We start from the raw sequence: 12,363 nt of genomic DNA, 5'->3' as shown, positions 1-12,363 counted from the left end.
TTAAAATGTAAAAAAATGGAATGAACAGGAAGTGTGTCTGAAGCACACTCAGACAGATATTTTCCTGGGCGGGTTAAACACAATAGTAGGAAGGAAAACCATTGAATCAAGAGGAGACAACTGTGATAGACAAGAAAGCCTTCCAATCATGAGCAAGAAGCTGACCCAAAACCTTCTCTAACTATATGTTACATTTTGAAAACAATAGCTCTACCCACAGACAGGGAACACTATCTGCAGGAAAGACCTAATAAAGGAAATCGACAAATCGAATGATCAAATGAACAGGCCAATTTCTGATCAAAACACCCACATCTATTAGTCTCTTTTACACAATCCCTGTCATATGGCTCCCTCAAGAAACAACATATTTCAGGAAGTGGACCTGGTGTGGGCCTGCAGCAAGATTTCTTTCTTTAGCCATTTTTCATAGCATACGCATCTGAGAATAAGAGCGAGAACAGTAATAATAACAGTGAATTAAACAACAGTATTAGAGGATATTTTCTGGGAGTGGAACTCTGCTCCTCTGTTCTTTTCCATGGCTTTATTGCCAGATATTCAAAAAAACATTGTTGCAGCACTAGTAAAGAAAAAATACAGAAGAATGCACTACATTTGCTCCCAAGCCTACAGTTCCCTGCCAACCACATTCAGCTCTTTGTCAAGCAGCCATAAATATCAAGATTTCTTGGAAAACATCTCTCGACAAGCTATTCTACTTGTGCTCACATTCGCTCTGTAACCTGGTCCTCAAAAGCCCACCACCACCCCTCTGCCTCCACAAGAGATAGCCACTACCTCACATCCTTCTCATCTCATGCCTAAAAACCTGAGAGCCTTGTATACAGAAGAAAACAAGCATTTGCAATGCAATAGGTCTCGCATTTACTAAACTCTCGAAAATGCGAGAACTATTGCCTTGCAAATGGTTGTTTGCAAAAGGGCGCCATGCAACGCTTTCACTTTAATGGCTGCCGTGTCCCTTTCCTTAGACGCGGCTTGTCTAAAAAAAGGGGCATGGCCGCCATTAAAGTGAAAGCGTCAAATGGTTCGCTTTGCCACAGAAAAGTAAAATAATTGAAAAAACATGCGGCTGGGACGCAAATAAACCAAATGCGAGGCCGTCACTGGGCGTGATGTGCTTTGGAATACATAAATGCAGCCCAATGAAAGAACATGTCCCACAAACATGCAGGGAAAAGCATTAAACAAAATAGTGCTCGGAGGCTGTAACTAAAGCCTACCGAGTAATAACACAGGTAACAGAGGGTGTCGCCATGTGAGGTAACAAATGAAGACAAGGCAGTACCAAGGAGGGACTACCAAGCCTATTAACGAATCAGAAGCTAGCATTTGCCAAGGACAATGACACAAGGCAATGAACAATATGGGCGGAGCGTCACCTCCATATTCCGAATACAGCATGTCTCGCAGAGCAGCACATGTGCTGTCCAGGCTCAACCTAAAAAAGAGTTAGTCACATCAGGCTAGACAGTAATTTCACGGACTGAAAACAATACTTCAGATATAAATCAAAGGGCCATAAAACATAACATGACCAAACAATATATTAAGGGTGTATGCTTTCTTTTTGCAACTCACAACACATATTGCACTTTGGATACTATCTACTTTCATGCTCTAATTTCGTTAAAGCTATGCGAAGAAACACACACAAGCAACACAACAGCAAAATAATAAACACAAAAACCACATTTTGCCTGTATAGTTCCTTGTACCTTACTCAACCAGGCATGTAGCGCTTTGATTACTTTTCCTTAATTAATTTCTTTTATCTATACTACTATAATAAAGGAAGAACTTTCAGCCTTTGAGGCGGGTAAACTCGGGAACCACAGCGCCAATCCACACACCCGATACACCGTTGGAATCGTCAGGGTGTGTAGATGGTTATAGGCTATATAAATGTAAAAAACAAAACGTTATTTAAAAAATTTACAGTAAAAAAAAGTAGTCCCTCCGAAGTAGCGCCGGCCGCGACGTGCGTGCTCACGTCAGGAGCGCGGGGAGGAGCGGGGTCCAGGAGCGCGAGGAGGAGCGGCGGACATGGTGCGGGGGAGGAGCGGTGAAGTGAGGAGCAGTGGACAGGCCAGCGGCGGTGCGAGCAGCGGACAGGCGGGAGGAGCGGCGGCTGAGGTAAGAGGACCCATGTCGGGGCAGCCGGGGGACGGGCTGGGCGGGGGCCCGGGCTGCAGGAGAAAAGAGAATGCAGGCGGGGGTCGGGGCAGGCGGAGGTCGGGGCAGGCGGGGGACGGGCCGGGCGGCGGCCCGGGCTGCTGGACAATGTCAGGGCGGGCGGGGGTCGGGGAAGCCTGTTGCTCCCGGACAAGGTCGGGACGGGCTGCTAGTGCTAAATAAAGGAAACTGCCAGCATGGGAAAGTGTTGGGATGTTTCAACTGTTGAAGCAAAATCGGACTGCCTCACTACATAAATCAGACTGCCTTGCCACATTGCCTTACCCCACCTTTTATAAAAATTATTTCAAAGCAATCTCTTCCGGCAAGAAGGCTTTTACGGAAGCAAAGAATATGTGTTAAAGGCTTATTCTTTTTCTAGTCAAATTTTATTTGTTTTCTTGTAAGCGTATACATCAAACATAACTCAACAAAATAACATTGCATCCATCCTGCCCCCCACTTCGCAATCCTCTGTGTGCAGACCCATCACAACTCTACGTTCATGGCACAGTTAGTTGAACAGTCAGTAGTATCCCCACCATTTTCCCCATATTTTGTGGGAGTTCTTAGGACACTCTCTGGCTGTATAAATGGGTTCCTCTTGTTTAGCACAACAGATAATCGCCCGAAAAGGCTCATTCTTTTAATCACATTATCTATAATATGAGTTTGATCAAATGCATTTTCATAAGGTTCTGCCTGTTCATCTGTTTTTGCATGTCCTAGGTAAGGTTGATTAACCACTGCACCAAAGATATCTAATTGGTACCTTCTTCCATCTAACAAAATTCCCATATAGATCATTTCAGTGAACATTGCTCATCATTCCCACAAGCTTAACTTCATCAAAGAAGTCTCACAAGTCAGATCCTGCCAAATGAAACCGAATTCTAGCTGGATCACTTTCTGATTGGAGATTTTCTGCAAATTAAAGCTCTTTCTAAACGCAGAGAACTGAAACAGCCAGATTCATGAAGGCAAATTGCGATCGCAATAGCTGCAAAAAAGCAATTGCGATCACAATTTGATGAAAAGGTATTCAAGAACCAAAATTGCGAGTTCGCTAACATAGATTTGCGATATCGCAATTGAATTCGCAGAATCCTGGTAGTAGCCCATTAGCGATTCTGTAAATGTGACAAAATTACGGATTCTGCGAATAAATCAGCGATATCGCAAATAAATCCCAATCACTATTCAAGAAATATCGCAATTTGCGAATAACCCGAAAATCGCTTTTTGCGAGGTGAAATTTAAGGAGAACCCAAACCAGGTGGTAACCAGTAATGACATTTTTTTTTTTTAAACCGTTTCCTAATCAGCAACAAGTGCTGGCCTGACCAAACACACTTAAGGAGATGCAGCTGCAGCATTAGGACACTCACAATGCCAGGACTCTACATGGTGGTCAGGCGGCGAAGGCTACAGCGAGCAGCACGGAACAGACGTAGGATCCAGGAGAGGATATTCCGCCAGCGGGTCACCCTGCTGGGCCAACACAGAGAGCAAATATACGCTAAGTACCGCCTGAATGGGCCAATGATCACCAAGCTTATCCAGGACCTGGACCCCCTGATGCAGCACTCAACAAGGCGGACCAATGCCGTGTCCACACATGTCCAGGTATTGTGCAGCCTGCACCTTCTGGCCTCCGGAAGCTTCCAGGGGATAGTTGCCGTTGCTGGAGGGATATCCCAGCCCACCATGTCCCGCTGCCTAAGGAGTTTCCTAGATGCAATGCTGACCCAGCTACACCACCACATCTCATTCCCCACCAGCCAACAGGACTTGGATGAGACCAGCATCAATTTTACAATGTTGCGCAATTTCCACATGTGATAGGATGCATTGACTGTACCCACATCCACATCTGCCCACCAGCACAAACGGAATACATGTACCGCAACCGCAAGTCCTACCACTCCCTCAACATCCAGATGGTGTGCAATGCTAAGACATACATCACGGACATAGTGGCACAGTACCTGGGGAGCACACATGACTCCTTCATATTCCGGCACAGCGGCCTCCACACACGACTGGCCAGGGGAGACTTTGGTGAAGGACACCTAATCGGTAAGTACACTTGCCCCACAATGTTACACTGTGATGATGTAGCTGCGCAGCACAGGCACTCACCCTCTGCTCCTCTCATTCAGGTGCAAAAACAACAAGTGATGGACTGAATGTGGATCAATGTCACACACTCCCCCAGTCAAAAGATCTGGGCCCAAATCCATCGTTTTTTTGCACTCCACACCACCCTGGGTTAGACAATGGCGATATGCAAATCAGCTCTGACCCTGTTGCCCCATGGGAACAGTCCAGTCCGAACTACAAAAGCCATGTCCTTCCCAGAACGGAATCAAGCATCCGAGGACCGGACCGGTTTCGAGGTAACACCTCTCATCAGCCCGGCTAGCTTGACTCCAGTGGTGTGGAGTGCCTGGGACCCACGTCTGGGCATCCCCAGCGCACTTAGGGCGGCAATTGCAAAAACAACAAGTGATGGACTGAATGTGGATCAATGTCACACACTCCCCCAGTCAAAAGATCTGGGCCCAAATCCATCGTTTTTTTGCACTCCACACCACCCTGGGTTAGACAATGGCGATATGCAAATCAGCTCTGACCCTGTTGCCCCATGGGAACAGTCCAGTCCGAACTACAAAAGCCATGTCCTTCCCAGAACGGAATCAAGCATCCGAGGACCGGACCGGTTTCGAGGTAACACCTCTCATCAGCCCGGCTAGCTTGACTCCAGTGGTGTGGAGTGCCTGGGACCCACGTCTGGGCATCCCCAGCGCACTTAGGGCGGCAATTGCAAAAACAACAAGTGATGGACTGAATGTGGATCAATGTCACACACTCCCCCAGTCAAAAGATCTGGGCCCAAATCCATCGTTTTTTTGCACTCCACACCACCCTGGGTTAGACAATGGCGATATGCAAATCAGCTCTGACCCTGTTGCCCCATGGGAACAGTCCAGTCCGAACTACAAAAGCCATGTCCTTCCCAGAACGGAATCAAGCATCCGAGGACCGGACCGGTTTCGAGGTAACACCTCTCATCAGCCCGGCTAGCTTGACTCCAGTGGTGTGGAGTGCCTGGGACCCACGTCTGGGCATCCCCAGCGCACTTAGGGCGGCAATTGCAAAAACAACAAGTGATGGACTGAATGTGGATCAATGTCACACACTCCCCCAGTCAAAAGATCTGGGGCCCAAATCCATCGTTTTTTTGCACTCCACACCACCCTGGGTTAGACAATGGCGATATGCAAATCAGCTCTGACCCTGTTGCCCCATGGGAACAGTCCAGTCCGAACTACAAAAGCCATGTCCTTCCCAGAACGGAATCAAGCATCCGAGGACCGGACCGGTTTCGAGGTAACACCTCTCATCAGCCCGGCTAGCTTGACTCCAGTGGTGTGGAGTGCCTGGGACCCACGTCTGGGCATCCCCAGCGCACTTAGGGCGGCAATTGCAAAAACAACAAGTGATGGACTGAATGTGGATCAATGTCACACACTCCCCCAGTCAAAAGATCTGGGCCCAAATCCATCGTTTTTTTGCACTCCACACCACCCTGGGTTAGACAATGGCGATATGCAAATCAGCTCTGACCCTGTTGCCCCATGGGAACAGTCCAGTCCGAACTACAAAAGCCATGTCCTTCCCAGAACGGAATCAAGCATCCGAGGACCGGACCGGTTTCGAGGTAACACCTCTCATCAGCCCGGCTAGCTTGACTCCAGTGGTGTGGAGTGCCTGGGACCCACGTCTGGGCATCCCCAGCGCACTTAGGGCGGCAATTGCAAAAACAACAAGTGATGGACTGAATGTGGATCAATGTCACACACTCCCCCAGTCAAAAGATCTGGGCCCAAATCCATCGTTTTTTTGCACTCCACACCACCCTGGGTTAGACAATGGCGATATGCAAATCAGCTCTGACCCTGTTGCCCCATGGGAACAGTCCAGTCCGAACTACAAAAGCCATGTCCTTCCCAGAACGGAATCAAGCATCCGAGGACCGGACCGGTTTCGAGGTAACACCTCTCATCAGCCCGGCTAGCTTGACTCCAGTGGTGTGGAGTGCCTGGGACCCACGTCTGGGCATCCCCAGCGCACTTAGGGCGGCAATTGCAAAAACAACAAGTGATGGACTGAATGTGGATCAATGTCACACACTCCCCCAGTCAAAAGATCTGGGGCCCAAATCCATCGTTTTTTTGCACTCCACACCACCCTGGGTTAGACAATGGCGATATGCAAATCAGCTCTGACCCTGTTGCCCCATGGGAACAGTCCAGTCCGAACTACAAAAGCCATGTCCTTCCCAGAACGGAATCAAGCATCCGAGGACCGGACCGGTTTCGAGGTAACACCTCTCATCAGCCCGGCTAGCTTGACTCCAGTGGTGTGGAGTGCCTGGGACCCACGTCTGGGCATCCCCAGCGCACTTAGGGCGGCAATTGCAAAAACAACAAGTGATGGACTGAATGTGGATCAATGTCACACACTCCCCCAGTCAAAAGATCTGGGCCCAAATCCATCGTTTTTTTGCACTCCACACCACCCTGGGTTAGACAATGGCGATATGCAAATCAGCTCTGACCCTGTTGCCCCATGGGAACAGTCCAGTCCGAACTACAAAAGCCATGTCCTTCCCAGAACGGAATCAAGCATCCGAGGACCGGACCGGTTTCGAGGTAACACCTCTCATCAGCCCGGCTAGCTTGACTCCAGTGGTGTGGAGTGCCTGGGACCCACGTCTGGGCATCCCCAGCGCACTTAGGGCGGCAATTGCAAAAACAACAAGTGATGGACTGAATGTGGATCAATGTCACACACTCCCCCAGTCAAAAGATCTGGGCCCATTGTCTAACCCAGGGTGGTGTGGAGTGCAAAAAAACGATGGATTTGGGCCCAGATCTTTTGACTGGGGGAATGTGTGACATTGATCCACATTCGGTCCATCACTTGTTGTTTTGCAATTGCCGCCCTAAGTGCGCTGGGGATGCCCAGACGTGGGTCCCAGGCACTCCACACCACTTGGAGTCAAGCTAGCCGGGCTGATGAGAGGTGTTACCTCGAAACCGGTCCGGTCCTCGGATGCTTGATTCCGTTCTGGGAAGGACATGGCTTTTGTAGTTCGGACTGGACTGTTCCCATGGGGCAACAGGATCAGAGCTGATTTGCATATCGCCATTGTCTAACCCAGGGTGGTGTGGAGTGCAAAAAAACGATGGATTTGGGCCCAGATCTTTTGACTGGGGGAATGTGTGACATTGATCCACATTCGGTCCATCACTTGTTGTTTTGCAATTTCCGCCCTAAGTGCGCTGGGGATGCCCAGACGTGGGTCCCAGGCACTCCACACCACTTGGAGTCAAGCTAGCCGGGCTGATGAGAGGTGTTACCTCGAAACCGGTCCGGTCCTCGGATGCTTGATTCCGTTCTGGGAAGGACATGGCTTTTGTAGTTCGGACTGGACTGTTCCCATGGGGCAACAGGATCAGAGCTGATTTGCATATCGCCATTGTCTAACCCAGGGTGGTGTGGAGTGCAAAAAAACGATGGATTTGGGCCCAGATCTTTTGACTGGGGGAATGTGTGACATTGATCCACATTCGGTCCATCACTTGTTGTTTTGCAATTGCCGCCCTAAGTGCGCTGGGGATGCCCAGACGTGGGTCCCAGGCACTCCACACCACTTGGAGTCAAGCTAGCCGGGCTGATGAGAGGTGTTACCTCGAAACCGGTCCGGTCCTCGGATGCTTGATTCCGTTCTGGGAAGGACATGGCTTTTGTAGTTCGGACTGGACTGTTCCCATGGGGCAACAGGATCAGAGCCGATTTGCATATCGCCATTGTCTAACCCAGGGTGGTGTGGAGTGCAAAAAAACGATGGATTTGGGCCCAGATCTTTTGACTGGGGGAATGTGTGACATTGATCCACATTCGGTCCATCACTTGTTGTTTTGCAATTGCCGCCCTAAGTGCGCTGGGGATGCCCAGACGTGGGTCCCAGGCACTCCACACCACTTGGAGTCAAGCTAGCCGGGCTGATGAGAGGTGTTACCTCGAAACCGGTCCGGTCCTCGGATGCTTGATTCCGTTCTGGGAAGGACATGGCTTTTGTAGTTCGGACTGGACTGTTCCCATGGGGCAACAGGATCAGAGCTGATTTGCATATCACCATTGTCTAACCCAGGGTGGTGTGGAGTGCAAAAAAACGATGGATTTGGGCCCAGATCTTTTGACTGGGGGAATGTGTGACATTGATCCACATTCGGTCCATCACTTGTTGTTTTGCAATTGCCTCTCATTCAGGTGACAGTGGCTACGCTCTCCGTGAGTAACTCCTCACCCCATACATCAACCCTGCAACACCACAGCAACGGCGTTACAATGTAGCACACATACGCACAAGGAATGCATTGAGAGGACATTTGGGCTTCTGAAGAGCAGATTCCGCATACTTCACAAGACTGGTGGGGCCATGAAATACGATCCTGATGTCTGCTGCCGCATTGTGGCTGTGTGTGCAATACTACACAACATTGCTACCAAGCGCCGGATACCTGTAGAGATATCTGGCAGTGAGTCGGAAGGGGACCACCGGCCACCTGCACATGCGCGTCATGCACGCAGGGAAAATCCTGCTGAAGGACACAGACGGCGCAACCACATCACAATGAACTGTTTCTAGTGCACCCACTCCCCTCACCCAACACTTCACTCATGCATGACAATGGAAATAATTACATGAGTCCGATGTTCAATTCTTGAATAAATATTATTGTTGGTTGCACAATAATAAGGAATACTTTGTATCAGTTACATATGAGGAGTATTGCGCCATACTGCTCAATATTTCAAACTGGACATGCTTATGTCAGCAGCATGTCCCTGCCCATGTACTGAAATGTCATTGGCGCCTCCGGCGCGCGGCTCCCAGTCGCCTCTCAGGCTCCTCCTCCGGCAGGGCACGTGATCCCGCACTGGGCCTGCTGCTGCGGCGTAGGACACCGACCTGTGTCGCAGACAGTCTGCTGATACTTGATGTCCCCTCGCTTGTGTCATCCCCTCCAGCATTGGCTTGGCCAGTTGGTTGTAGAGCCTGGACAGCAGTGGTCACCTGCTCGAGTGCACGTGCCACGTCCTCACAGCATTGTACCATCTGCAGCTGCATTGCCAGAGACCTACGGGACAGCTGGGAGGTGGCATTTCCTATCACGTAATTTGAACGCGTGTACGCCGAGAGGCGTGTGAGTAGCTGGCAGTGGCGGCGGCGGGTGAGGTTGCGCTGGCTGATCATGGCTGCAGTGTTTGCCTCCATGGCAGTGGACATCCGGTCAATGCGATCAGACAGATTAGCGACATTCCTGCCTGTGTTGTGCAGCTGCAGGTGTATAGCACCTAGGTGTCGTGCCTGCAATTGGTGCCCGCGCAGCATGCAGCGCTCCATAGTGAGCTCTGGCACACACACAGCCATCCCCCTCCTGCCGGTGCGTGGTGTACTCTGCCGCCGCTCCCTGACATGCCTGCTGTGCTGGCTGGGCACAGTGGATGTGCGCTGTGTCGCAGGTCTAGCAGCACCGGATGTTGATGGTGCCACTGGAATGGGTCTTGCAGCTGGCAATGGTGGTGTGCCTGATGTAGCTGGCGTTGCAGGTGGTGGTACGCATGGTGGCACTGGTGCTTGGCCAGATGGAGCTGGTTGTGTGGATGTTCCCTCTTCCTCACCTTCAGGCTTCTCTGGCGCGTCACCTATCTGCAGCCTCTCGCTGTCACTGCTGGTGTTATCTGCGCCACCTGTGATGGAAAGTGGATGTAGATTAAATACATGTATCTTTGACATGTGCAGTTGCTACATGCATGCTGGCTACCATTTCCTGACTGGCTGTTGCATTGCGTACATTGGGACATGTCTGGCTGCATGGGAGTTTTTGTACATTGTGGTCAGATTACATGTCCCACAATGCAATAGGTATGTTCTGATGTGCATGGGCTGCATGACTGGGGAGGCTATAGGGTCATGGCCATTGTTAGGGGACAGGGTCGCAGTCGCATGGCACTTACCTTGGCTGTCTTGGGTGGGTCGGGATGAGTCAAGATGGATAACCCCAACACATGCCTCAGGCTGCAGTGTGTCCTCCACACGATCCTCCAAGGGGGTGTTGGGAGGGACTGTAGGCTCTCCCCCTCCAGTTGCAAGGCGCTCACCCAGCCTCTCAGACACCCTCTCCGTGGCACGACCTCGGAGGTTGTACCACCTCTTTTTGAGGTCGTCTATGGACCTCTGTGTGACTCCTACTGCGTTCACTCTGGCGCGGATGTGCAGCCACAGTCGCTGTTTCTCGGCCTCAGGCACCCTCCTGGAGTCCTAGCCGAAAAGTTTATCGTGGTCTTTGCAGACTCCATCGATTAGATGCTCCAGCTCCTGCTCTGAGAACTTGATCTTGCGCTTTCGCCCGGTGTCACTGGGTCCTGCTGCTGCTTCCTGTGCCATAGCTGCAGTCTGCAGTATCCAAAATTCCAAGACTGGAGGTGGTTTGAGAGGAGCTCTGAGTGGTGCTGCTTCAATGTCTGCCTCATTGTTCTCAATGGGGGAGGGAACTGCCTGCTTCCTGGTTGTGATGTCATCACTGTGCTCGAAATGCGCCTTCCCGTTTTTGCGATCTCGCTATTAGCGAGATCGCAATTTGCGATCTCGCTGATTGCGAGATCGCAATTCCAACACGCAAATGGACGGATTTTGCGATTTTACTGCGATTTCGGACAATCGCTATCGGCTTTTGCGGCCGGATGCGATTCGCTATATTTTCTCGCAGTTTTACATGATTCCCATTATGCAAATTCTAAATTGCGATTCGGTATTAATCGCAATTTAGAATTCACAGATTTCGGATTTCATGAATCTGGCAGCCAATTGCATCAAGGCTGGTAAAGCCTCTTGACCATAAACTAGAGAAGGAAATAATTTAGACTCAGCTACGTTCAGTATTTGATCTATTGATGGACTTTTAACTTTCATATATTCTGCCCAATGCAAATGTTAAGGATGTTCCTCATTTTAGGTTGAGCCTGGGCAGCGCATGCTCTACTCTGCGAGGCATGCTGTATTCGAGTATGGAATTGAAGCCCTGCCCACTCCCCGCCCATATTTGTCATTGTCTTGTGTCATTGTCCTTTGTAATGCTGGCTTCTGATGTGTTAATAGGCTTGTTAGTTCTTCCTTAGTACCGCCTTGTCTCCATTTGTAACCTCCCAGGAGGACTGGCCCTTTTACTTCTGTTGTTACACGATATGTCTTATTTAGTCTTTAAGCACTATTTTCTTTAATGAGTTTCTCCTACCTCAGGCATGGCATGCTTTCCTACAACATTCAGCGTGCTATGCACGCTTTCACTTTCCAAGGAGCCTGGTACAATTGCGGCTACTTCTTTGAAGTGCAATAGGTCTCATATTTATAAGAGTTTGAGCTATTGGCATTGTAAATGACAACGCCTTTTATTTATGTGTTAATTATCAAAACAGGTAAATAAAAGGCATTGTAATTTACAATGCCAGTAGCTTAAACTCATCGCATTGCAAATGCTTGTTTTCAATGTGGAAAGATGGAAGGAAGGGACTCTGAAATGTGTACCCATACTCCCAAGCAATTGGAAGATAAAGCATATGTTAACCTCATGCGCGCTAGCGGAATTCCGCTCGCGCGCTGAGAATTCGAAAATCGCACTTTGCGTGACGAGCTGGGCTCGGCATCAGCGTGCGAGCGGGCTACGCGATGACGAGCCCAGCTCGTCATCAGCTCCGAAGGGGTTAAGGTTAGGTCACAGTAAACCCTTTGTTAGCTGATCGATCCCTCTGCTAAATGTTGTTATCTTGGTTTTATTTATTTATTTATTTATTGCCTATTTATATAGGGCGAACTCGACCCGAAGGTATTGGAGAGCTTTACATGTGCACCATATTTACATTACACATTCAGGCACGGGGAGATTAACTGATTTGCCCAGAATCACAGGATGTGGACGCGACCCAGAGGCTCAAATCCTGGTTTCCAGCACCAAAGTCGGCAGTCTAGCCGACAGACCACATCCTCTCCCCTGTGTTTGCCCGAAGCATGTTAGTTTACTAGACGGTTGC

General features: G+C 49.7%; 1 protein-coding gene across 1 annotated transcript in view; it reads right to left on the bottom strand.

The window, feature by feature from the left end:
• The window catches only part of LOC147668822 (semaphorin-3B-like), a 233,109-nt gene that overhangs the window by 166,529 nt on the left and 54,217 nt on the right, over positions 1–12,363 (bottom strand). The gene's annotated exons all lie outside the window — the stretch shown is intronic.

The sequence above is a fragment of the Lissotriton vulgaris genome, unplaced genomic scaffold, assembly GCF_964263255.1.
Source record: "Lissotriton vulgaris unplaced genomic scaffold, aLisVul1.2 SCAFFOLD_437, whole genome shotgun sequence".
Lineage (NCBI taxonomy): Eukaryota > Metazoa > Chordata > Amphibia > Caudata > Salamandridae > Lissotriton > Lissotriton vulgaris.
Note: the sequence above shows the minus strand (reverse complement) of the source record. Positions and strands in the feature narration are given on the sequence as shown.